At 42.7% G+C, this 25,006-nt stretch overlaps 1 protein-coding gene and 1 long non-coding RNA gene across 2 annotated transcripts in view; one reads left to right on the top strand and one right to left on the bottom strand.

The window, feature by feature from the left end:
* The window catches only part of FOXO1 (forkhead box O1), an 89,032-nt gene that overhangs the window by 29,071 nt on the left and 34,955 nt on the right, over nt 1–25,006 (bottom strand). The gene's annotated exons all lie outside the window — the stretch shown is intronic.
* On the top strand, nt 4,152–7,372 carry LOC141571057 (uncharacterized). Its single transcript, XR_012495556.1, has 4 exons — nt 4,152–4,272; nt 6,321–6,417; nt 6,496–6,587; nt 7,242–7,372. It is a non-coding gene; the product is annotated as an uncharacterized LOC141571057 (long non-coding RNA).

The following is a 25,006-nucleotide window of genomic DNA, read 5'->3' on the forward strand; positions in this document are numbered from 1 at the left end:
AGATGAGGAGTGCAGGGTGATGGGAGGTTAGTGCAAGGCGGCCAGAGGCCCAGAACAGGACGCCCAGCGCTGCCCTTGCCCAGCGGGCCACCCAGACCCTCGCCAAAGACAGAGCAGAGGGAGGCTGACGAGGAGCAGCTGATGCGGCCCATACACTGAGACACCACAAAACCATTCAAGGCCACTTTGTAACCTTAACTACTGTTTTGTTAGTTTTGCCAATCATTTCCCTGGGACGAGTGTTAAATATCTAATTGAAAGACTGGATTTAAAAGTCAGGAAATAGTTTCTTCTTCCTTAGAGGGCAGCAAGAAACGCAGTTCTTTTTGTCTCCCCGGTCTCAAGGCCCATCTGAAGAGATGCGGCGTCTGGAAGACCCTGCATAGCAGCCTCTGCGACTCCCTGAGGACGCCTCCTGATACATGGGCCGTGTCACCCCCCCTCCAGCCACCCGCTCAGCTGGGCTCAGAATTCCTGACACACAGAAACTGAAACAAGGACTGTGTGTTATCTTAAACCGCTAAGTTTTGTAAGACTTTGCTATGCAGCAATTAATAACAAAAATAGCCCATTTCGTTGAAGCCTTCAATATACAAAAATGTAAGCAACTGAAACTAGCATTCCCTTAAGTATGAAGCCACCCAACTCCACATTCAGCTACGTCACCTACCTATGGGCTCAAAGACTTCATTAGGCGCCGGGATTATGACACAGTGACATACCGTTGTCAAGAGCTATCACCACATGGTTCTTTTCCTTAATATTTATCTTTGATGAATAAATATAAGTTACGTGGTACAAAATGTAAAAGATCTGAAAGAAGCCTCACCATTTCAGATGTTTGTATAAATGTTACCCCAATAAGGACACCCTAGAACTCAGGATGCACCCCTTCCTTGCTTAACTTTTTCCAAAGCACTTATCACCATGCCACACGTCACGCTATGCTTATCTAAGTACCACCTCTCCCTCCTGCGGGCGCTGCAGACTCCACGTGCACATGAATTTCGAGCCCCCAGGACGGCACATGGCACGTAGGTATTAGTATATGAACAGGAGGAACAACAAGGAGATACAGTGAGAAAAGTCTCTGCTTATTCTTGACATGGCGACTGTTGTGGGAATTCTAGATACTAAACTTAAAATACTTTCCATCCAGGAGTTGATATCTGTCAGAGCTCCAAAAGAAACAGGACTTTTCTACAAAAAACACGGAACCTTGCCTTGGTGCTCATCAGATGACAACAGTTGACACAAAAGGCCTTTTCATTCAATGACATTTGTGAAATTCTACTTTTGATAAGAGGTTCCAATGCATATTTTACCTTAAGCCAAAATCATTACAGATATTTCCAAGTGTGCCTGCATCTTCCTCCCAGTCACTAACTGTCTCACCAAGTCTTCTGTGGAAAGACTTTACATTTCGATTAACCGGAGGCCGCGCACACCACGCCGGTGTCCGCTGGCATCACTCCGCTTCTCTCACTCCTCACACAGTCCCACGAGCTGCTGGTTGAATGTCATCTCCCAGGGACAGCACATAACCGAAAACCATGGCAAAGACTACTGGAAACTTTCGGTTGCTACAGCTCAGTAAATCAGCAAAAGCTTCACGAGTAGATTACATGAAACAGATTCTTAGGCTTGCTGAATTCTCAAAGTGATAGCCTCATCCCTCAACACTGTGTATGTGTCACTCTTCCAAGGTGGGTACACCACAGTGTGCAACCCCCATCTCATTTACTCCCCACGCTGCTCTCACCTCCTCCTCCAAAAGCTCTCAGATTAATCAACCCCAGACAAAATTTGAGGACCTATGTACCCACCCTCCATTTAAAAAAAGAAAGCTCATCAAAACTCTGGACACAGAGAATGTTGCTTCCTGCACAGTTTGTTTGGTGAAGTAGGCCTACTGTATCTGAGGGAGTTGCCTTAAATTTTTAAAAGCAACAGATCAATTTCAAAGATCCAGAACAAAGAAGATTCGCTTTTTGAATAGCAGTGAAAGCAGGCAAGAAGAAACACTAAACCAGAGGGTGCCCTGATTATTGCATTCCTCAGAACATTTTCTGAATAGTTCCAATCCTACAACTAGAACTGTAATATCAGGTGACCCCTGCCTTGGAAGTAAGCTCCTGAGGGACTAAAACTCTGCCTTCCTCTCGTTATCTTGCTGCAATACTTAGCACAGTCAGGAAACCAAAGTTTTAGTAACTGAAAAGAACTTAAGTTATACCCTCTGCTTTTAATTTCAATAATCCCAATTCCCAATTTCCAATCCCTTATATTACCTTTCTGCTTTACAATGATGGCTGGTCCTTATTGTTTTGTCATGGGTCATGAGCATTTCTGGGTCTCACGTTATTAAAAATAAAAAGGTACATTATGGTATTATTACAAATCTAATAAGCAGCCATTTCACAGCCTACACAGCAATCATGTATATAAAACTTACACTGCTAATGTATCAACTATGGCACTGGAACAGAAGGAATCATTTTGAATGAGACTATTTAAAATCTAAGACTCAAAGAAAAGGGGTAGTAAACCTTGGGCCACAAATATAATACAATAATTAGAAAACAGTGCACTCCCAGGGTCTCAGGCAGCAGTTTACAATCATTCCAAGATGTTACTGTTTTCTATTCAAGCAACGTGAAAAAGCTTAGCAAGACAATCATGCTGCAAAGAAACACCATTACCACTGTACAGTGTGCTTAGAAAGTATTTCAAGTTCCAACTTGAACCCTAGTAATAAATAAGTAATACAAACTACTGGACATCCCAACCTAGGAGCTGGTTCTAGTTATAACACAGATAAAGAATTGGGAAATTTTAATTTTTTTGTTGTTTCCTTTTTTTATTTATTTTTTTTTCAATCTTTATTATATAAAGAATCCTCTGGCATCCAGTAGAATCTGCCCCAATATAAGAAAAAGTCAGGACTTGGGATCCTTCCCTGCTCCTTAATTAGAGGTTTCATTGGCTTTCAAGTGGACCTCAACTGGCTCGGAAATAATTTACGCTGAGTTAGACATTGTAAGCTGTCCTGTCACTGTTACAGAGCTCTGCCTGAGGTCCCCTAAGACAAGCGCTGACTCAACAAAAAGAAAACCACAATAAGTTAAAACTGAAATAAAATGATCCAAGATTTCCTAATTTCTCTGAATTTGAAAAGGATTTAGTGAGCCTTCCTCCCTAAAAGGGTGGGGAAAGAGAGGCAATATTTCATAAAGGGGTGTCTTCTGCTTGAAGCACCTTCCAAGAGAACAGGGCAATCATCAAGCGGACAGTAATATAAAGTCCCAAGTTCACCTCTGAGTCCTTGAACATGACTCTCCCTCCTCCTTGAACAGTTCATGGATAGGACACAAAAAAGCCCACTTCTGTGCTCTTTCGGAGTCTAAGGGGGTCCGTGGAGGCAGGACGAGCCCAGCAGAAGGCAGGGCCGTTGGAGTGGAGGAGAGAAGGGGGTGTCAGGAATGTGGGCAGAAGAGCTGGCTGGGCAGCGTGGGATGGGATGGTGAGGATGTCTGGCTGTTGGAATCCAACACCTTCACTCGGGAGTGAGGACAGAGGCCGTGGTCCGACAGGGATCGAGCCCAGGCTGCCTGAATCCATGTCGGTCAACGACGAGCGGCCGCCGTGGCCTACGGCGCGCCTTCCTGTGTGCCCCTCACACCCCCCTTGGAAGGAGCACAGGAGGAATCAGGAGAGAAAGGGCACCGCAGGGAGAGAAGCCGCTAACACAACTGGCTCATGGGCTTCTATCTTCAATGGTACCTCATGAGTTATTTGGAATTTGGTTCTTTTTATACACTTATTAAGAGAGCAGATAAATGAACACCCTACTAGCTTTGCATTACAAATGGAACACAAACTCAGTACAAACAGAAAACTGAGTTGGATAAATTAAAGATTTAATAAGTCAGACTTAGCCAGAAATGGCAAAACGCTCCTCAATGCTAAACAACTACACTTGAGACTTCAGTTCTTTAGGCCCCTGCTCTAAAAATGTAAGAGTTCATCCTTGAAACAAGTTTAGTAGAGAAGGAAAAGGCCTCCACCCAATAAGGTTAACCATGAACTTGGATGGGGCCAAGTACCATAAAAACCAGTGCTTCTCACACTTCAACACGCAGAGGAATCACTGAGGATCGTGTCAAAGTGCAGACCGTGTCAGCATGAGCTCATGTCAGGTCTGAGACTGGAACAAGCTCCCGGACGGACGTGCTGATGCCCCGGCCGGTCCAGGGGTCCAGGGGTCGCGCTGTAAGTAGTGAGGCCATAAAAGGCAGGAGGTATGAAAGCCTCATTTCAAGGTATGTTTATTTCACAACTTGGACTGCTGGCTACAAAACAGTAACATGTGAGCCTTTTTCCTTTGGAGAGTGACAGGCTCTGTTCAAACATCAACATCATTTCTTTGGGGGGAGGGGGAAGGGGTTCAAGTCCAATAAGTAAGTAGAAAAGCATGCAGTACATTGCACAGTGGTTATTTAATACAACAGAATTTGCCCTGGGCTTAGGGAAGAAGTCTCAGCCTGTGTTTGTCACACAACAAAGGGACAGTGAAGGCTGGTGGAGTTAGGGAACCTGATTTAAATCCTCGAGTGGCCAAATGAACCAAGTGTTCATTTGCATGAAAGCTAATCTTTCCTTAAATGAAAAGGAAATCTGCTCTCAAATGGACACTGCATTGTTTTCCAGGAGTCCTGAGCCTTTTTTACCTGACAGCCCACAGGCGAGCCTGGGCCAAGACCATGGAGCAGGGCGGCTCTAATCCACACACATGACTACTAATACCCGACACCATTTCTTTTCGTGGCCCCATGTGCCTTAGTAAAAATGTCAGCCTTCTGAACACTACCCTCCAGTCTTTGTGGGCTAGTCTGTATTTGAGAACTTTAAAAACTAGTCTTAGGAAGTGATGTGGCTTTGGTGATCTTGACTCAAATCCCCGCATTTACGAGCTCTGTGACCTTGGGCAAATGACTTACGCTTTCTTCCTCTGCTTCCTCCACTATAAAACGGGACAATAGGCACCTGCCGGCAGGAAGGTTCGGGTGAGGTCACGTGTCACATACTCCAGGCGCCCAACAGCGCAGAGGCTGGCCCATGCGGCTCAAGGGCGGGAATGCCACTGCCACCGTCAGGACCACCTTCACCAACTGCCCAGTACCAATGGTGTACGCATTACAGTCTTTCTTTACTGAATACCACAGTGCTTAGATCAGTACAGCGAAATCGAGAATTATCAGTGATGTTTAAAAAATGGGTGTGACGTACATGTGTTGGAATGTGGACTCCCTGAGAATGCAGCCTGCACGCGTATATTTAGCACATGACAAACGGGGCTTGGTTGGCCGTCTCATCATCATGAATCCCCCCGCCTTCCCATCATGTGCTCTCACCCTCATTCTGTCTGAGGACGGCACTGTACCCCAAAGAGGAGGAAGAGAACCTGTCCCCTCCCTCCATCTCCCCATTACCGTATCCTTCCTAAGCCAATAGCAATTCACCTCCCTCCACATGGTGTAAAAAGGAATGGACTGCCCTCCTCCTGCTAGTTTCACACTGTAAGGAAGACCATTACACCGTTATTTACAAATAAGTGCATGTGATTAATGCTTTCCCGTTCATACTCTTTCCGTGGATATTATCTTAATCCCAACAACCCCCTGTGAAGCATGACAATAGGACTGCTATTCTTATTATCATTACAGATAGTCTGAGAGTTTGATGTGATGTGAGAGAAAAGTTCGCGGCCACCCCTTTTTGCACGTGTGCTCTCATTCTCCTAAGGCAGAGATCTCCCCAGTGAGAGCGTGGCAGGGATGTGACAACATCTTCGTTATTGGAACCATTTACGTAATCCAATTACACGCACACACTCCTGACAGAGCACACTGGAGCCCACGTCCGCCGGTCTGAGCTGTGCCCCTCTGAGTTACTAAGATCTGCCAACCTCAGCCCATCATCGGAGGCCCTTAACCATAGCTTTAAAATGGTCTCCTGTGTGGGACTGTAAACGGCAACGCCGAGTTACGACGGAAGCCGAAACCCTGCATTTCCCCTCAGTGAAGGGTCCTCCTTTTGAGTTTGCACCTCCCTTCTGCCAATTCAGGGCCGTCTAGAAACAGCCGGCCTTTGAGCACGCCCCCCAAGGAGCGTCTGAGACCCCTGTTCACCAGTGTGATAGCAACGCTTTCTCTGCCCTCACCCCCTTCTCAGGCTGAATGGGCCTTTGCAAAGGGATGAGAGGTGAGCTACAAAATCTTCATTAAGTAATTTAATAATGTGTGCGTCTGGTACTTCAGTCCCAAACAGAAAGGAATGCTCCCGGGTGCCAGTAGGCAGAGCCACATTCTTCCCGTCACCCTGTGAGGCCGGCCGGCTGACAGGTTCTGCTCTGGGGTAAGTCCTGTCTCTGATGGCACTGCTTCATCCAAGGGGAGGATCTCATCTTCAATTTGTAAGTTGGATTTTTCTCAGTTTCAAATCACAGGCTGACAGAGGTCAAAGACTGACAGTGTATAAAATCATCCTCTACCGAGTCCAGAATGTGACAAGCAAAAAGGAACAAGGTAATAAAAGAGGTTGCAGTTCAGAAGGGGAATGGAAATCTACCACAGTCAGTGGCAGAACATGAGGGATGAAATTGGCTCTTCAAATAGCATACAGCACAGTGATGGTTATTCTGTCAAGTATCGTTCACTGAATACAGTGACAAATGGAGAAGGGCTGTGTCTTGCTGGGGCTATTTTTCAGTTTAGTTTTCTGATTTTATTTTTTATTTTTAAGAAACGGCATTCACAAATGATTCCAAGTTATTTCTAAAGTTCTTTCCCTAAAATTTCTGACTGAATTTGTAACCATTTCCACCGATATAAAAACAAACTAATGAAATCAATCAGGCTTGCCCACTAGCATGAAAAAAAAAAATCACACAGCTCCCATACTTGAAAAGAAGAGTTAATACTTTCTCGACTGGATTCTTTCAAGAATATTCACACAAATATGGTTCACATGGTCATTACCCACCCAAATTTGTGGAGATTTTATGGGCCAAGTTGTTCTTGTTTCGCCCTTCATGATGTCACATCTCTAAACCAGAACATACCCTTAACTCTGTGCTACGCCAAGTTCGGGGACCAGCACCACCACCTGGGATCTGGTTACAAATGCAGAACTTCAGGATTCAGCACAGACATACTGAGTCAGAACTTGTATTTGTACAGATTCCCCAGGTGATGCATGTAAGAGGACGCCAAAAAAAAATGTATACACATCTTAAGGAAGGAAAAAAACTATTAAAATCGTAATAATATCTACCAACAACAAAAGATGAATAAACGTTTGACGTCTGCAATACAAGAGGTGCTCAAAGTGGTCACCATCAGCATCCAGACACTTCTGATTACGGCGAACTACTGCTTGAGCAACGTTGACCAAAGTGTCCACTTGTATACAATTTATTGCCACCCCTGGTATATATACATTAAAGCCTGCTAACCACCATCTCATGAGACGTTTTATTTAAAAATCATTTAAGCCTATTTTAACAGCTCTGCTAAGAAAGTCTTCCTTACACTGAATTGTATTATAATATGCTGTCCCATTAGTCCCACTTCCGGATGCTTCCCTGGCAACTACAATACTCGCAGAAATAACTCCAATCTTAAGCTTGTTGTGTAAATACTTTTAAAATAAACTCAAAGTGCTTTTTCTGATGTGTACAATGTGTGGGGGGAAATCTTTAAGTCCATTACAAGCTTTCCATCACATGCCACACACGCTATTTCTACTGATAATCAAAAATGTACACTACAAACAATACAAGCAGGTACCCACATTAAATCAATAATAGCAACAGAGCAACACACATGGCAATAACATTTGAGTGAAGAATGTAATACAAAAAATGTCTCCAAGGTCAAATCCTTTACAAAATTAGTCTAGCTGGGGAACGTCCACTACACCATTCAGAGTGGGAAAGACAACTGTGTCTAACTGAAAGACTTGGCATTTTCCCCACGTGCCAGTCTCTGTGCTCAGCGTTTTAAATATTATCACATTCAAGCCTTACCTCAAGCCTTACCACAAGCCTCGTAAGGCGGACACTGTTTCAGTCTCTGTTTCACTGAGTGTTAACTTACATCTACCCAACCAGTGAAATCTGCTGTGGACAGCTCCATGAATTTTTACATTTGTATGGCCCTATGTGACCACCACTCGTATCATTTCCAGGCCCCTTGCAGGAGGCTCTCTCACACTCCCCTCCCCAGTCAGCCAGCAGCCCCTTCCCTACAAGTAACCACTATTCTGACTCATAGCACAAACACTAATTCTGGTTGTTTACTGAAATTCATAAAAATGGAATTGTGCAGAATGTACCTTTTTGAGCCTGGCTTCTTTACTGAATAGTTCTAGAAAGATCAGTGTGGACAGAGAACAGGATACGCCTAGCTGGAGGAACAGAATGGAAGGTGGGCTGGTAGAGGTCTTTGTAGGAAAGGAAGCTGGAAAAATGGGTCTTTCAGACGGTGGGTGGCTTGAATGTCTGACAGTGTTTGAGGAGATGAAGGATTTGGTGTCACAGCTTGCCCGGAGTAGAATGAAGAAAGAAGCTGGAGGCAAGCTCAGGTAGTGGGCCAGGTGAGGGGCGTAACAGCCACCGGAAAGGGGAGAGGGGCAGAACTCTGAGGGAGCCTTCACCGGAATCTCCACTGTGGAAGCTGGAGTTAATGAGCAGTTTTTCCACAGCTCCAGGATCAGACTGCTGAAATAAAGGCGGTAGTGCTATTCAAAAAATAATGGAGTCGGGAGGGAAGACCAGTTTTAGGGAGGCAGGTAAGTTTAAGGCAACAATGAGATGCCTATTCAGTTACCAGCTAGTTGACAAATTAGACTAAAACTCAGGACAAAACAGGTCGAGATGCACGTATGGGAGGTAAAAGAAGGAGACAGCAAGAACTCAATGGGACTCAGAAACCATGTGCTTGTATCAAAGCAACTGGCTGAAACCAGTGAGAAGAGAAGACCAAGGAACAGTGAGAAACACAGGACTGAATCTTGCTGAATACTCACATTAAGTAAGAAAAAAAGAGTATGTAAAGGAGGAGAAGGAGAAGGAGGAAAGAAAACAAAAGAAGGGACAGGAATAGGATGGAAGATAAAAAACCAAGAAATGCTAGCATAAATTTAGCCAACAATTCCTGTAACAGGCATTCAATTTAAAAACATTTTTCCTCAGATGCAACCATTGTAAATGCTGAATCAGATTCTCCAAGAAAATACAAGGTACTTCAGAAGCTTCATTAACTCTTTCTAGCATCATCAAAGTATTGCTTTGCAAATTACTGTCTGGATAGGCTAAACTTCGTAAATTATTGTTTGGGCTGACTAAATAGTAGCCTAGTACTCTGAAAGAGTTAATGTAGCTTCCAAACTGTCTAATTTACTCCTAAAGTGCTTTTCATATTCAAGACTCTAATTCAATTTGCATATCACTAATGATGATTTAAAGGCAACCCACTAAACTGGGCATTAAAATTTCTGTCGAAATTGAATCTAATAGATTTTTATTCAGACTTCCTAATCATTGTAAATTCTAGATAATTAACAACCAATCAACAAGTGGTTCTTCCTCAAGAAACCCATACAAATAAAAGCTGAAAAAGGAGAGAAAAACAGAAAACCTGAGATCAATGTCTGCCCAGTAAGGTGTTTGGAAACATGAACTTGAGGTGGGTCCCCTCTGTGTATAAAATTAACCCACAGGCTGACATTATCACTCAATCCCCCCTTTCCTTCTCTACATTCATTCCCACCCCCCACCCCACCCCCACCCCCCGTCACCAGACTATAACTTCTACAACGTGACAATTTATAAATGCATAAAACCCAGTCTTTGGGAGACGTTAAATGAGAATCCCTAAGGTGAAGTATGTTAGTTTTCTCTAAATGATGATAACATGAACAGAGGAATTTAGCTTTTAACTTGAAGCTAATTTTTATCGGCTCAGGTCACTTCCAGTTATGCTGTCAATAGTCATATTTTACATTATTCCCTGACTGAACTTTATCAAAAAAAGGCAAGTTGGGAAGTTCTATACGTAGCATTAAGCAGTGATTCTTTTAAAAGATAACGCATAGAAAATGGAAGCATTGCTAAAACATTGTTTTGTTTCATTAAAGAAAGACGGCTGAGAAGATGGCTGTTAGCTGAACCTACTGTGGTAACCATTTCACAGTACATGTAAATCAGACCTCATGCTGTCTGTCTGCCTTAAACTTACACAGGAAAAAATAACCCACCTTACAGTGATGTCAACTATTTCCCAATAAAACTGGAAAGAAAAAAGAAACATAGTTGCCTCTTTCCCCTAATTTTCAAATTTTCTTTGATGATCGTATTTTTCAATTATAAATTGAGGTGAAATTTGCACTATCAACTCTCCAAACAAATCTGAACACATCAATCTTCTGAACTGACCAACACACTAAACATTTACTTCACTATACTACGATTTTGGAATTCCTATTAAAATTTTCAGTGGTTAAATGGCTTTTTGTCAGACTGCACTTTTTCGGCACATGTTTTCAAAGATGTAACTCTTGCTTTGCTATTCTGAAAAAGAGCAATAACTAAGCATATCTTTGTTCAAGCATAATTTTGTGATTAACATCTTCACTTGACAAATGCTTTGAAATGGAAAAAGATTCTCAGTTCAGACCTTTTATCTAATCTTAGAAAAAAAGTCAAAGATCTATCTACATTTTCAAATATTAGAGATTAAAAAATAAGGAGATTGGAACTCTAGACAGGTACGGATGTCCTTGTTAACAATGAAATTATATACACATAGCTTTCAGGGTCATGAGGCATCGCTTGAAATCACACACAGAAAAATTCACAGAAACCTCAGCAAAAAGACAAGCATTCTGCTTTTCTTTTTCATTTTTCAGTTTCATCACGATAGAAACAAATAAGATTAAAAAATTTTAAACTTTGTTTTTACTAACTACAAATTAAATAACCAACCTACACGTTAACTGTCCCTAACTTTCTGAAGGTGAATCTGAGCAAAGACATGGGGACATGAGCAACCAAGGAACAGCGAATCGCAACATATTCTCTGGCATTTAGTCATTTGCAAACAACCAAGTCTGCTGTACAGAGAAATTTTCAAAAGGAATAGGTATGTAAGATAAACAAAAGCTTTCAACGGAAATTTGAAAAGCTTTCCTTCTCCTTCTCTCCAGTCTCACTTTTAAGGACAAGAAAAAAATTTAAGTTCAAAGCATAAAACTCAGCACAGATCCCTTGAGGATTAAATGTGGAGGATGGGGAAGATGCACAAGCAAAGTACATGATAAATGTAAAAGACAATGGAAGTCATATAAGCAACACAAAAGATTATTTCAAACACCCATGGAGAGATACTTATCTTCAACCGCTAACACAGCTTTTGTAATGCTCATGTTTTTCTACATAAAATCATTTAGATTTTTTTAAATGTTTTAATTTCATCCCAACACAATGCATTCTATCAGCCCCTAACACACCACCTTTGGCCATGATGGAGTGCCCATCATTTAAGGCTTTTTCCAGGACTTGTGCCAGAGATTTGGGAGTACATTAACAATATATCATTTTTAGTTGACACATGTAAAGATGGTCCCAAATACAAAACAAAAAAGCCATACTACCAAGCTCATCTATTTCATAAGCAAAATTTTCTGTATGTTATTCACACTACCTGAGAATTGGTACACTGTTCAAGGTCCCCATAGAGAGGTAGCTGTGTGGGGGATGAGTCAGGGACTAACGTGAACACCACAGACACGCCCATACCACACACTCAGCTCACCCACGCACTGCCCCCTCAGTCACGCGACAGCTACCCTCCGTGAGGCCGTTTCCTCAGTGTTCGCTGAAGGCAGTGGCAATAACCCAAGTCTCTCTCAATGTCTTACTTGTGCCTATGCCTTCTATTTGCATTTTAATCTTCAACCAGCACACACTTAAGATAAATCTATCATTTCGATATTAAGGTAGTAAGGAGAAACGATCTAGCTCCCAAATAAAGTAGGCTAGAGGTGCCTTTTGGCAGCCAATGCTCTTAATGTCAATGAACACGAGGTCAAAACAGGTTTGCTGTCCAGTCCAACCCAAGCCAACCCAGACCAACACGCCAGTTGGTCAAGTAATCAAACAAAGGCACGTTCAAGTACAGAATATTTTAAAATGTTATATAAGCCTTAAACATTTACCTTAAAAATGTACTCGTAAATGTGCTTGAGAGAAGGTAAAAACTTTCCTTGGAGGCAAGGTCCCTCCGGCTGGGCTTCTAGTCTTTCTTACAATGCACTGTCACCGACGATTTACAACTTTGATTTCAGAGTGGAGGGCTCTCCCTAAGCAGGGCATGGCTGTCCAACTACAAAATTCTTCGTGCTTCCCCAGTCTTGGGACTGACCACACCTAATTTATCAGCAATTTAAGTCTTTCCAAAGTGTTCCATTTCGTTTTCCTAAAGATAATTATTTCATTCACATTTAATGGGTTCATTTAATATTTAATTCATTTTTATGAATTGGGACAACAAGTACCACTGCACAGACATGTCTGAAAATGCATAACCGAATTCCAAGAGAAATAGCAACTAAACCGGTGTGCGCAGGGGAGCGCAGGCAGGCAGCGCCACATGCACCAGGGAAGGTGCCTCACGGAGAGAAGGAAGAGCACGGACATGAGCACTGGTGAAGGGCACCGGTGAGGACGGCGGCTCCAGTGGATGCTGTGTTACCACCAAGATGACCCTAAACAGGTCTGGGCCAACGACTACATCCAGCGTGGTTTTTTGGAATGTTTGATTTATGTTGAATGTGAGTTTGCCTGAATTGTTTCAACTTCCACTAAAAAAAATAAAATAAAATAAAATAAAATAAAGACCTGCAACCCAAGAGCATGAATATTAATGCTTTCAATGTGTAAGAGTTGAATGTTACTTGTTCCGACAAGTCCACCTTCTGGCAAAGCTGCAGAGATTCTGTATGTGCACGTGCATGTGTGTACACGGTGATTAACGTGCACATATGACCGCACACGGCTCTCAATTATCTCATAATTAGCTTGATGCCAGATCGTTGTTAATCTTCCTAGGCTTTGGAATACATGGTATATGGTCTGTATGTAGTTCTCTAAGCATGTTTACCTTCTGTTTTTTGCTCTTTATACCTACATTAGAATTGATTCAGATGCCGTCAGCCCAGTGTCCTGCTGGTAACAGGCAAGGACATCAAGGACCCAGCACTGAGGAAAGGACAGGCAGCTCCACAATCTACATTGTAGATGACTAAAAGGCAACACTACGCAATCACCACAAGGCTTTCTCTGCTGGAAGCTTTCTTCTTTGAAACGTCAGGCAACACTGGTTCTAAACCAAACAGCTCTGCATTTGCTCACATATTTGTAAATATTACTGTCACCCCTAAAAGCATCCCTATATAGAAGAACAAACCACACACCACTAGGTTAAGGTGTTATTTTTTTCCAGATAGAAACCAAAAGTGTATTTATTTAACTTTACAGAGGGTGAAACAGCTATATGTTAACTCCTTCCTAAAATCCAGCTGCTTCCTGTTTGACACAAACTCTTTCCCCCGGTTCTTACACTGCTTCAGAATTTGCTATGAATAATCACATTTGTTAAATGCCATAGAAACCTGAAGTCTGTTTCTAGAATTTAAAAACTTGTACATATTTCTTGATCTACTAAAAACCAAACAAACAAAAGTGGGTAGTAACGTTCTTCATCATTTTCTTTAAAAACATGTGATTTAACAGTTTTTAAAACTGTAAAATGCGTACTCTGAGTTTCTAAGAGTAAAGGAACAAGCATCCCCAGGAAAAGGAATTATAGTCAGTTAAGTTAAAGTCCTTGTAACATGCTTTTAGGTGGACAAAAATTGGTAACTCGAACTTTCCAATGACAATTTATATATAGTTTTTATCCCTACCCACGATCCAGGCCTCATTTTTAGTCAGCAAAACCACACACTGGAGAAAAAAGTCAGTACTAAAAGTCAGTCAAGTACACGTCTACAGGAGCAAATAATTACACAGAAAAACAAAACTCTTCAAATTCACTGCTTGATCATATAATTTTATTCCCTGATCAAGGAACAGGCGGATGCTTCCAGGGTATTTTGAGGATAATCCCGATCTGTCTGCAGACGCTCAGTCACAATGCTAAGCAGTCCAGTGTCTCAGCTGGTCTTACAGCTCCGACAGGATTACTGTCCGCAACACATAGGAGGAATTCCTACTTAGTAGCTTCCTGTTCTCGAGGAGAAATGATGGCGACAAGGCCCCCACTTTTCCAGCATTATCGCCGGTAATCCAGCTCCCACTGCACTGCGCTCCTCACTCAATTCCCTCTACACACCACCCTCTCCCCCCACCATCATCATCGTCCCTCTGTTCTGGCTGCCCCTCCACCCTGAATCTCTTCACTGCCAGGCCCAAAATACAGCACCAGCCTGTTGAAATGCTACCTACACTTCAGCACTCACCTTAACTGCAGGCCATAGTTTTCCTGCTGCTTGCAACCCAATGTGACCTTTCGAGCTCCTGAAACCCAAGGTACTTACTCCCTTTTACATTTCTCTGCTCACTTGCCCTATTATAATACTCCAGCATCCGTTGCCAGCTTCTTAAGGCAGAGGCTGTACTGTGTCATCATCCGCTGCACAAAGGAACAACTACCATTGCTGATCAATGGAGACGCAGAGCTGGCAAAACAACCAACTGGTGTGAAGAAGGTGCCACAAATTATAACAAAAGTGCTGCCAACACTAACCACTAAGAGATGCCTCTTAGTATCAGTTGACAAGTGTTTAAACCTTGTAAGAATGAACCTAATCATCTAGAAGATGTACATGGGCCAAACAATAATAAAAGTACCAACAAACCTGGGACAATAGGAAAGACATTCTGACACAACACAGTGGAATCTACTGAAAGGCACGGTCTGCTCAACCAAAACACTGTAAAAACAATTTTTTGAAATGTTAGATAGCGAGATGAAGCAACTATAAAAACTGAAGATCAAAATAACATCCATCACTTTAGTGACCCCGGTGGCTGCAAACATACCAAGTTGCCTGTGTACCAAATGGAGATGACATCACCTGTTAACAGCAGAGACTATGCCACACCCATCCTGTCACCTGAAGCCATCCAGCCTCAAACAGACTATTTCCAGGAGTAGCACCATCTCAGAAGTAGCACACCAGCTCTGTCAGCTCATGAAAAGGTTAAAAGGAAGTTTCAAATGACCGCACATCATGTTCTCTATTTTTTGGAAGGGCGGGGAGAGGCGTGTCCGACTGGGCCTGTGGGAAGCTGTGGAAGGGGCTGCCCATGCGGGACTCTCCTCACCAGCGTCCCTGTCCCTCCATCCTTTCCCAAGCCATCCTGCCACTTAGGGGCCACATCCCCGCCCGGCTAGCTTCCTGCCATTCCTATTCCCCACTTTCTGAAACAAGCACATGTGACCACATCCCCGACCCAGCTTTAAAACCCCTCAGTGGCTTCCTTGTTCCATCAGGTGAAGATCAAGTTTATGCAACAAGGCTCTCGGGTCTGCGCCGCCTGTCTCTGCAGCCTTGCCTCACCTGCCTCTCCCTTCAGACTTTGTACTTGGGCTCCCCAAACATTGTGCCACTTCAGGTTTCCCAAAGGCTCTCCATAAAGCCCTCCAATTTCTTCCCCGAGAGAGGTCCCTCTGTCCCTTCTGACCAGAGGTCACTGCTGCCTCCTGCACGTCTCCCCTGTGCCTTGTCCAGGCTTCTGTTACAGGACACATGGTGCTGCCAAGTGCAAGAACTGGAAAACTGGAGAGCAGTGACCGTGTCTCCTTGTTGCGTACCCTGTGTGCCTAGCAAAACGCAGAGACACAGCCAGCAGTCAGAGTCCGTGACGTCTGCATCCCGGGGGCAATCCCAGGACCACTGTAATATTCCAAATCCCCAGAGGCAGACAACGAGGCGTCCTAGTCACCAAACAGGAGCTCCAGGAAACCCACATTGTTCTTGGAGACACTTTTACGCTATATCCGCACTAGTTTCCCATGTGAGGCTTCTTACTTCATTTGTTCCAAATGTGCTCTACTGCATGCCAGGCAGTGTACTAGGCTGGATGGATGAATGAACAAGAGGGAGAGGGGCGAGTGGAGGGGGAGAGAGGAGAGGGAGGAGATAGGCAGGCACCGTCTCCACTCTCAGGGAATTCAGAGCCTACTACTGGGAGAGTGTACAACCCCAAATACAGCATTCAGCAGTCATTACTCCACCTTATTTAGTACAGTAAACACAGATAATAAGTCCCTATACACTCAACACTTTTATGCTCATCCACTATTTGACCTTCTTTGGCTACTAAAGTCATTTTTGTTGGCCTGGGTGTTTTCCAAGTTTTACACCCTTCTGATACTTGGCAACATAAAGGTGGACTGGAGTTGCCAATAAATAAAACGTGCATTTTACCAATAAGGAACGAAATCTCAATTCTAGTGGTAGAAGGAACTGCAGCAACAGACAGTCCAACATCTTCATCTTACAGAACAAGGGCCATAAGACAGGGACAAGTTATGTGAACGCCTAGCGTCTCCCAACAGGTCTCTAGTTGAACCAGATTTGAAATCTAGATCTCTGAAATCTCAGCTCCATTCTCTTTCCCTCTCTCTTGCCCCTTACATGATAGTAAGGAGTCCCCTGTGATATGTTCAATTTGGCCCAAAGTCACATGAAACGCTGAACTGGTATGTCCTGGGGCAGAGGAAACAACAAAAGTCAAAGGCAGCGAGGTACTACATTATATAATCTTACCACCAAATGCTCCTTCAGCTGCTAACATTTTTAGCATTTGTGGTAAATAGAACTGTTGGTCCCAGTTGTTCCCATGTAGTTATTTCCATGGCCTCTGGCTGGATCAAGTTCACTTCGCTACTCCCTGAGTTCAGGCTTGGTTGGCCATGTGACTTATGTTGGCCAAGGAGATGCTAGGGAACCTGACACAAATAGGCTTGAAAGGAACTTGCACATCAGACATCATTATAAGGAGAACAGATAGTTACTTACCTTCCAGCCTGGGCCTCAAAGTAAGAAACAGAGTAAGATGCCCCAGGCAACTTCGTACATGGGAGCAAAAAATAAATGCTTATTGGTGTATAAGCTACTGAGATTGAGGTTGTTACGCAGCAAAGCTGACTGATACAATCTCTTATCCTTCAAGTCAAAAATGGGTACTTCTGGTTATCTGTCACTGTCGTATCCCCTCACAGCATTAACTCCCTATTAAAGTAGCAAACACCTTATTCTTTATTTCTGTTTTACTGATTTCTCGAGGCCATCTTTTACTTGAATTATCTTCAGAAAAGAACATGTCTTTAAATTAAAATGTCATCCAAATGTTTTACTGATTCTGAAGGTAGGTATTACGTAAGTGAGAGCAAAATGTATGCTTTCAGTATCACCTCAGGAAAAGCCTCCTTCTCTCCCTTCAAAGCAATAAGATTTGTCACGATCACAGTTAATTTATTAAAGATAATTTTCAGCTTATATGATGGATCCTACAGCTAGGTGGGAAGGGAGTACATGTATATTTCAGTGCAGGCACCGAAGATTTTTAAAAGGCTGTTCTAAAACCCTCAGCTGAAATAAATATTAAAATAAAATGATTTTTGATATTTTTAAAGGTTTCTAAATCTGAGTAACATTAAACAAATGTCCTTCAACTTAGCCTTTTTCTTATTCCAGCACATAGCTCAATGTTCTTAAAACTACTCCAATTCAATTAGTTATTATCATAATTTTTGAAGCTCAGTAGACTTGAAATAAAATTACTTTTGTGTGACACAACATATAAAGTCATCTGGAGCGTAGAATACCAAACTGGAAACTTGTTCATTTTTCCTTCTGCTTGCCATTACAAGGTTAATTTATTTCCTTTCTTTATTATTCTTTCTGTATTATAAAATGAGAAGGATATGCTTCCTTTTGAAAGGATGTAATTCCCATGTTTTATATATCAGTACATGTACAGAATTATACACGTGCACCTGTTCGTGTTAAGTCCATTTCTGCAGCACCAGAGAAAATATCTGTTTGAAAGAACCTATCTCTTGATGTCAAAACAGTTGGTGATCTTCTTTGAAAAATAAAGGCTGGTTTGCTCATTTTGGACTAGAAAGAGTTAATCAGCATTTGACCAGGAAAACAAAGTGAAACACTCCTCCCTGTTTCTGAACCAAGACCAGGAGAAAAGCACTGTCTTCAAGAAAGACTAGATTTACATATATTCAAATTGATGTCTGAAGACATTCTTCAGGGAGAAAAAAATATGCCTCAAGGCCAAAGCTTTTTAACCTGGGGCCTATGGACAGAACTCAAAGGATTTAGTAAACTTGGGGGTGGGGGGAACCCATTTTTACTTTTATTAACCTCTCACTGAAACTTTGCATTTCTTTCCATTATGAAAACTAGCAATATGAGCAGTACCTGTGGCTCTGACACCAATGGAAATCTGGTACCTTCACATTACAGTTGCTGTCAAAAATTCAAACTAAAACTTACTTGTGATGCAAAATTACAATGACTCGCTACTAAATCCTGTTACAATTTTAGCGTATTGATAAAGCACATCTACCATATGACAATTTTGATAACTGTATTCAGTAAAACTGGTTTTCTCTGCAATCCCATGTGTTGCTATTAACTAAGGATATCAGAGCAGGGAGAAGACGAGCACATTGGGGAGAGGGAGGAGATAACGACATATATATGTCTACAACAGTGAAATTAAAAAATGGTAATTATGGTGAGGCATCTGTCTATTTGGCACCATCTAAAACCGGCAAGTAATAATTGTACAACAAGGGGGTATTTAGTGTGTGAGGTTTAGGAGAGCGAGCCAGAAAACCTAAAGCATCCAGGTTGTAAAACACTGTAATAAGCAGGTAACCACAGGCCCAGCATCCAAGTTTCTGCCCTAACCTGTTCCTCATGATTATGATTTTACAACATCCCAGTGTCAGCAGGTTCACTGTGAGTCAGACCTGAAATAATAAATGGCTTATTTTCCATCCTGATGGAGGAAATACATCATGGCTCATTGTGGCTCACTTAACTGAGGCTGTTTTTACAGGAAAATACAAAAATAACTAAGTCATCCCGCCTTAGCATTTTTATTTTAATTTTTTTATTAACAAAGCTCTATACTACAATCCACTTGGAAAAGAAAAGGCATGTTTTCAATATAAGCTATAAAAACAATACCTCACAAACATCTAAAAAGGAAAAATAATACAAACAGTGAGAAAGAAAATAAGTTTTTGATCAAAAAATACCTGGTGGCCAAGATAACCAATTAAATGCATCCACTTCATCAAGATACAGGGCTGCTTATTTAAACTGTCAACCACATGATAACGCCGTCAGCAACAGCCAAAATCTTTCACCACCACTTGTTAACGCTGCCAGGTTTTATAAAACTACATTTATTTATACACAGACACATACATACATTCCAGAACCCCAAGCCTTAGTTATTACAAGTTCTCAACTAAGTTAGGGGGAAGGTGACATCATCACCAACAAGAATGCTTATTCAGTGACACATATACTGCAGACTGTAAAACCCCTCATGTCTGCAGACACAGTAACTAGAATGAATGAGTGGTAGGTACATATATCCTAGGAACAATGAGTTTGTTCTGTCCTGCTATTCAAATATATTCTACGCGAACTTATGGGTTCCAAAGACCACTGATGACACCACTTTAGAATGTAATTTTGTTTGTTACCCAAAATTGTGCTAGAGCAGAGTCAGTACATTTAAAAAAAAAAAAAAAACTGTTTTAACAAGACATCATCACTATAGCCAATATTAGGTACATACAGTATACATGTCAGGATATGACCAATTAATTTAGAATTATATAGAAGGTTCTCAGCGTATAATACATGTGAAAACAAAAGAATCCGTACTCAGTTCTGCTGATGAGTAAAGCGGTCATTCCATCCCTCCTCTGTGAAAGGACACCGAGGTAATAAAGCCCGCTAGGAGCTCCCACTGACTTACCTGCCCGTTCCCCTCTCACTTAACTCTTCTCGTGCCCCTAACACAAACGAGGAAGTGGCAAAAGAACACACATATAAAGGCAAACAGAAGGAGCTGTATTCTCGTGTGGTGTTCTCGCTGTCACGTACTCGTTAAGTTTTAAAAGGCAGACACCGCGCTCTTAAAGCCCTGTTACCTCCTTCCTGCCATCACAGCTATAGTGTTATTAACAGTTAAAAAGAAAAAGAAAAACGAACGGAAGGAAGGAAGGAAGGAGGAAAAGAAGAAAGGGAGGAAGGAAGGACCCTAAGAACGCGGACGCAGGCTTTGCCCTGCCTTCTGCAGGAACCACCAAGGACAGGGTCAGCAGGCTCTTTGAGACCTGCCAGAGAAGGCAATGGACTTGAAAGTTCCAACTCTCTATCTTCCATTTATTACCGTGTTTCCCCGAAAATAAGGCCGGGTCTTACACAGTATATCCCTGAAAATAAGACCGAGTCTTAAATTAATTTTTGCTGGAAGGAGAACTGACTCTGGGTGATGAACACACAATGGGATTTATAGATGATGTAATACAGAATTGTACACCTGAAATCTATGTAATTTTACTAACAATTGTCACCCCAATAAATTTAATAAAATAAAATTTTAAAAAAAAATTAATTTTTGCTCCAAAAGACACATTAGGGCGTATTTTCAGGGGATGTCTTATTTTTTCATAAATCTACATTTATTCAAATACAATCATGTCATCTTCTTCTGGAACATCGTCATAACATATTAAATGCGTCCATCTGGCTGACGATCTTAACTGGGGCTTATTTTTGGGGCAGGTCTTATTTTCAGGGAAACACAATAGCTGTTCACACCATGGAGTCTCATGGACAAAATCTGGGCTTCACCACATCTCCCATAAGGTTCTATGAAACTCAAATGGGGTTATGGCAGGCGCACAGTACACCACTGACACTCAAATATTAAAAGAATGTGCTGTTTATAAGGGAAAAAATGTTATAGGGTTGCCATGAATCTACAAAATTAAGTACCAGGATGGCACCTCAAGTTTCCAACCTTAAGGAAACAAAGGATTCTTGATATCACACACACACACACACACACACACACACACACTCAGATTTCTTTCAAAAAGTACATTGAACCTACAATTTCAATGGCCAAGATATTTTAAAGTCCTAAGGCACAAAATTTCTTGCTTGTTTTTTTAAAGTCAATTCCATTACTGGTGTATCAATTGAGCTCAAATTTTAATGGTAACTTTTTAAAGAAGAAATGACCTACAAACTCTCTTTTCCCTTTCCCCATACTTCTTTCATCAGCAACACGGAGGCAAAGAACTAAACTTTCACCAGCCACAATTTTAAGAAATCTGCTAGATGATCCCAATTATTTGAACCTTGAGGTCATGGTTAAAAAGAACACCTAATGCACGGAAACTCTTATTTCTCCAATGAAACACAGCAAAGTCAAAAATACCCTCTTTCTAGGGTGTTGAGGGCAGGGCCTGTGAAGAACAGATAGAAGTAGAGAGTGAAAGGTCAGTGGCCTGTCATCTCTCTCTCCCTTAGGCACTGAAGGATGTGACATAGTTACATGTGGTTTGCAAGAAAGAGGCCTCCTCCCTTTACGATCTGCTGCTCCAACCCTTCCCCAATCTAAATCAATTTTTATTTTCAGTTTGGTGTTTAAAGGAAAACCAGTTACCACACACAGAAGGACTTTAAGTCTGAGGCTTTAATCACATCACAGTGTGCAACTTCAAAGTTACAGCTCCCACAGCAGCTCGGCTCCTGTGCCATCTGAGTGTGACTGTACATGGCCTCTCCGGTGTGAGAGCTCAGTCTCTCCGGTGTGAGACCTCGCTGTGTGTGTGGGCAGTGAAAGCAAGTCACAAGCACTATGTGAGTTTCCTGGCTCTCACTTGGTTGAGTGTAAGCGGGGCGTTAGCATCTGTATTTAAAACAGGTCCCCAAAGAGGAAGCACATTAAGGTCACTTAAACAAACAGGAGGAGCTGGGGCCACAGCAGAAGCATCTGACTGCCTGCCTGACTGCCCCGCTTTCTCAGCTGCATAGTCTTCCACCGGGATCCTGTGACCAGGCCTGACAGCACAGCTCTCACAGGATTCAAAGTTGGACCCTCGTGGCTGGTGCAGTAAATGGCTCATTTGTCTTAGTGCCAGGGAAGAGCATTAACACAGAGAAGAGAAAGTAAATCATGCTCCTTCTTAAAAAGAAATCGGCTGGCATCCAGCCCAGCATTTGAAGTAGCGGCAGTTACTTTTTCTCTACCATAGTGGTTTCCAAAGGTATTTTCCAGCAGTTCTGGTTCCTGATTTCAGTGGCCACTCTATTTCAGGAATAAGTACAAAATTCAATACAGAGACAAATGTTGGAAAAGCCCCAGGGAACTAACTTGGCACCAGTGGCTATGTGCAAGTTCGCTCGGCCCTGCCAGGATGCTTCTAAAAGCCAAAGGGTTTGCTTGGTCCCCACTGTCCCATCTTCTCCAGTGACTTCAAATTTTGAGGCTAGGTACATATAACCACCAGGGTACGTGCCGACCATGAGCTAAGTCCACTTTAGAAAGGCAAGGGCACTAGCGAGAATATGGCCCTCCTTTTCAAAGCTCAATCCTGTAATACCGTGTTTCCCCGAAAATAAGACCTGGCCAGACCATCAGCTCTAATGCGTCTTTTGGAGCAAAAATTAATATAAGACTCGGTCTTATTTTACTATAATATCAGACCGGGTCTTATATTAATTTTACTATAAGACTGGGTCTTATATAATGTAATATAATATCAGACCAGGTCTTATATTAATTTTTGCTCCAAAAGATGCATTAGAGCTGATGGTCCGGCTAGGTCTTATTTTCGGGGAAACGTGGTATGATGGCTCTACATTTAATTCACCTGAAAATGCTACCCAGAAAGCGGCCTACATGACTCCAGGTCACTGAGACTATAGAAGACTTGAAAACATAGCCAGTCCACCTCATTTTGCAAATAGGAAAACTACTGAGCAGAGGGGGCAAATCCTCATGCAGAGGGTTTTATTACTGAGCATGCTGCTGGCGAGAATGAGGCTGGAAGAAATGCAGTGCTGGGCCCTCCAGAGAAAACGTGCACGTATAGCAACAATACCCTTCTTACCTGGTGGCCAGCTTTGCATCAGCCTTGGCGTTTAGAAAACATTTAGACCATGTGAACAAACGTGAGCCAGAAAGTCGGAGCAGACAGAAAACGATGAAGGCAGAGCGCTGATCCACAGCGCGCGCACAGAGATTCCTCAGATCCTCATCCAGACCCCGCTGGATTTAAACTGTGTATAAAATAAGGTCAATTGTTTAACACACTCCATTGTGCTCCTTATCTCCTAAGAACCTCATTCCTTCCTAGCTTGTGGACCACGTTAAAGTAGCTAGGAGACCAATCAACACACAGTTGAGATGTTTCAATGGTTCCAGAGGGTACTGAGACAGAACGGGGGTGTTCGCAATGACCACCCCCAGTCACTCCAGTAAGACAGAAAACAGACAGTGAAGTCAGAGGTATCGGAAACGTACACTCATGTAACAAACACTGGGCACCTACTATGTCCTGGGTTCAAAGGAATGAACAAGACAGAAAATGCTTCTCCTTATGGAGCCCCAGCTCTACAGGGGAAAAGACCAGCAGAACACATGCAGTAGGTCGGGTGGCAATAAACGCTCTGAGGAAAATATAAGCAGAGAGAAGAGGGGGTGGGACGCACTGGGGATGAGGGAAGCTACAGTTGTCAAGAGTTGTCAGGGGAGGTCGCATGGAAAAGGTGACATCTGAGGAAGGGAGGGAAGAAGGAAGTCAGCCATTCGGGTATCTGGACAAGAGTGTTTCAAACAGAGGCAAGGGATGGTGCCAAAACCCGAGGCGGGAGGATGCTTGGCCTGCAAGGAGGTCTGTGCGACCAGAGGGACATTAAAAAAAGGGACATAAGGCCAGAGAATGACTGGGGGATCGGGCCAGGAACACCTGAGGCCACTGGAGGAACCTCAGCTCTTACACTGAGGGAGCCAGTAGTCAGCGAAGGTTCTGGGCAGAGAACCACTCCGGCCCTGCAGGCAACAGGCTGTGGGGAAGCAAAGGCCAAAGCAGGAAAGCAGTCAGGAGACGCAGCAACAACAGGCGAGCGGGTGAGCATGTGGTGTAGACCAGGGCTATGAGAAGAGGAGGCAGAGGTGAGAAGTGGACGGAAATCTGGATATATTTTGAAGTTAGACATGACAGCGTTTGCTGATTAAATTGTGTGTTGGATGGGGAAGGAAAGGAAAAAGCATCTTAACGTTAGTTATTTGGACTATTTACTCAAATGGAACACAAATATCTTTAGTTGACCACGCTGAGACAAGAATACTGCACACACAACAAAAAAATAAAGGCAGAGATCTCTACAGAGGGGCTAATGTTTGGAGAGAGATGGAAATATTGACAAAAGGACAAGAACCAAAACAGGCCCCTCTTAGAAAGTTCTGCAGAGGACAAGAGTCTTGAGCACGAGACATGTAGGTCTGCTGAAGAGGGTGGGGGAAAGAATTTCAAATGAAGAGGCTCAGCAGAGGGCAAAATGCACTTGGAGAAGAACCGAAGTCTATCCGTAAAGTCAGAGGCAGCAGCAGCAGAAAGGCCATCCCACTGCGGGGAGCCACGTGGTGACACGAAATGCTCTGAGGAGGAATGTTTTTTGTTACAGTAAATGTTAGAACCCAGCACAGGGACAGAAGCAGACAGACAGACAGACAGACAGAAGATGAAGCTTTGTTTCTGTGCTGAGTTAAGAGTGGATGGAAGGGGAAAGGAAGAAGCACAATAAAAGCTAC

This window comes from Rhinolophus sinicus, linkage group LG04, assembly GCF_036562045.2.
Source record: "Rhinolophus sinicus isolate RSC01 linkage group LG04, ASM3656204v1, whole genome shotgun sequence".
Taxonomy (NCBI): domain Eukaryota; kingdom Metazoa; phylum Chordata; class Mammalia; order Chiroptera; family Rhinolophidae; genus Rhinolophus; species Rhinolophus sinicus.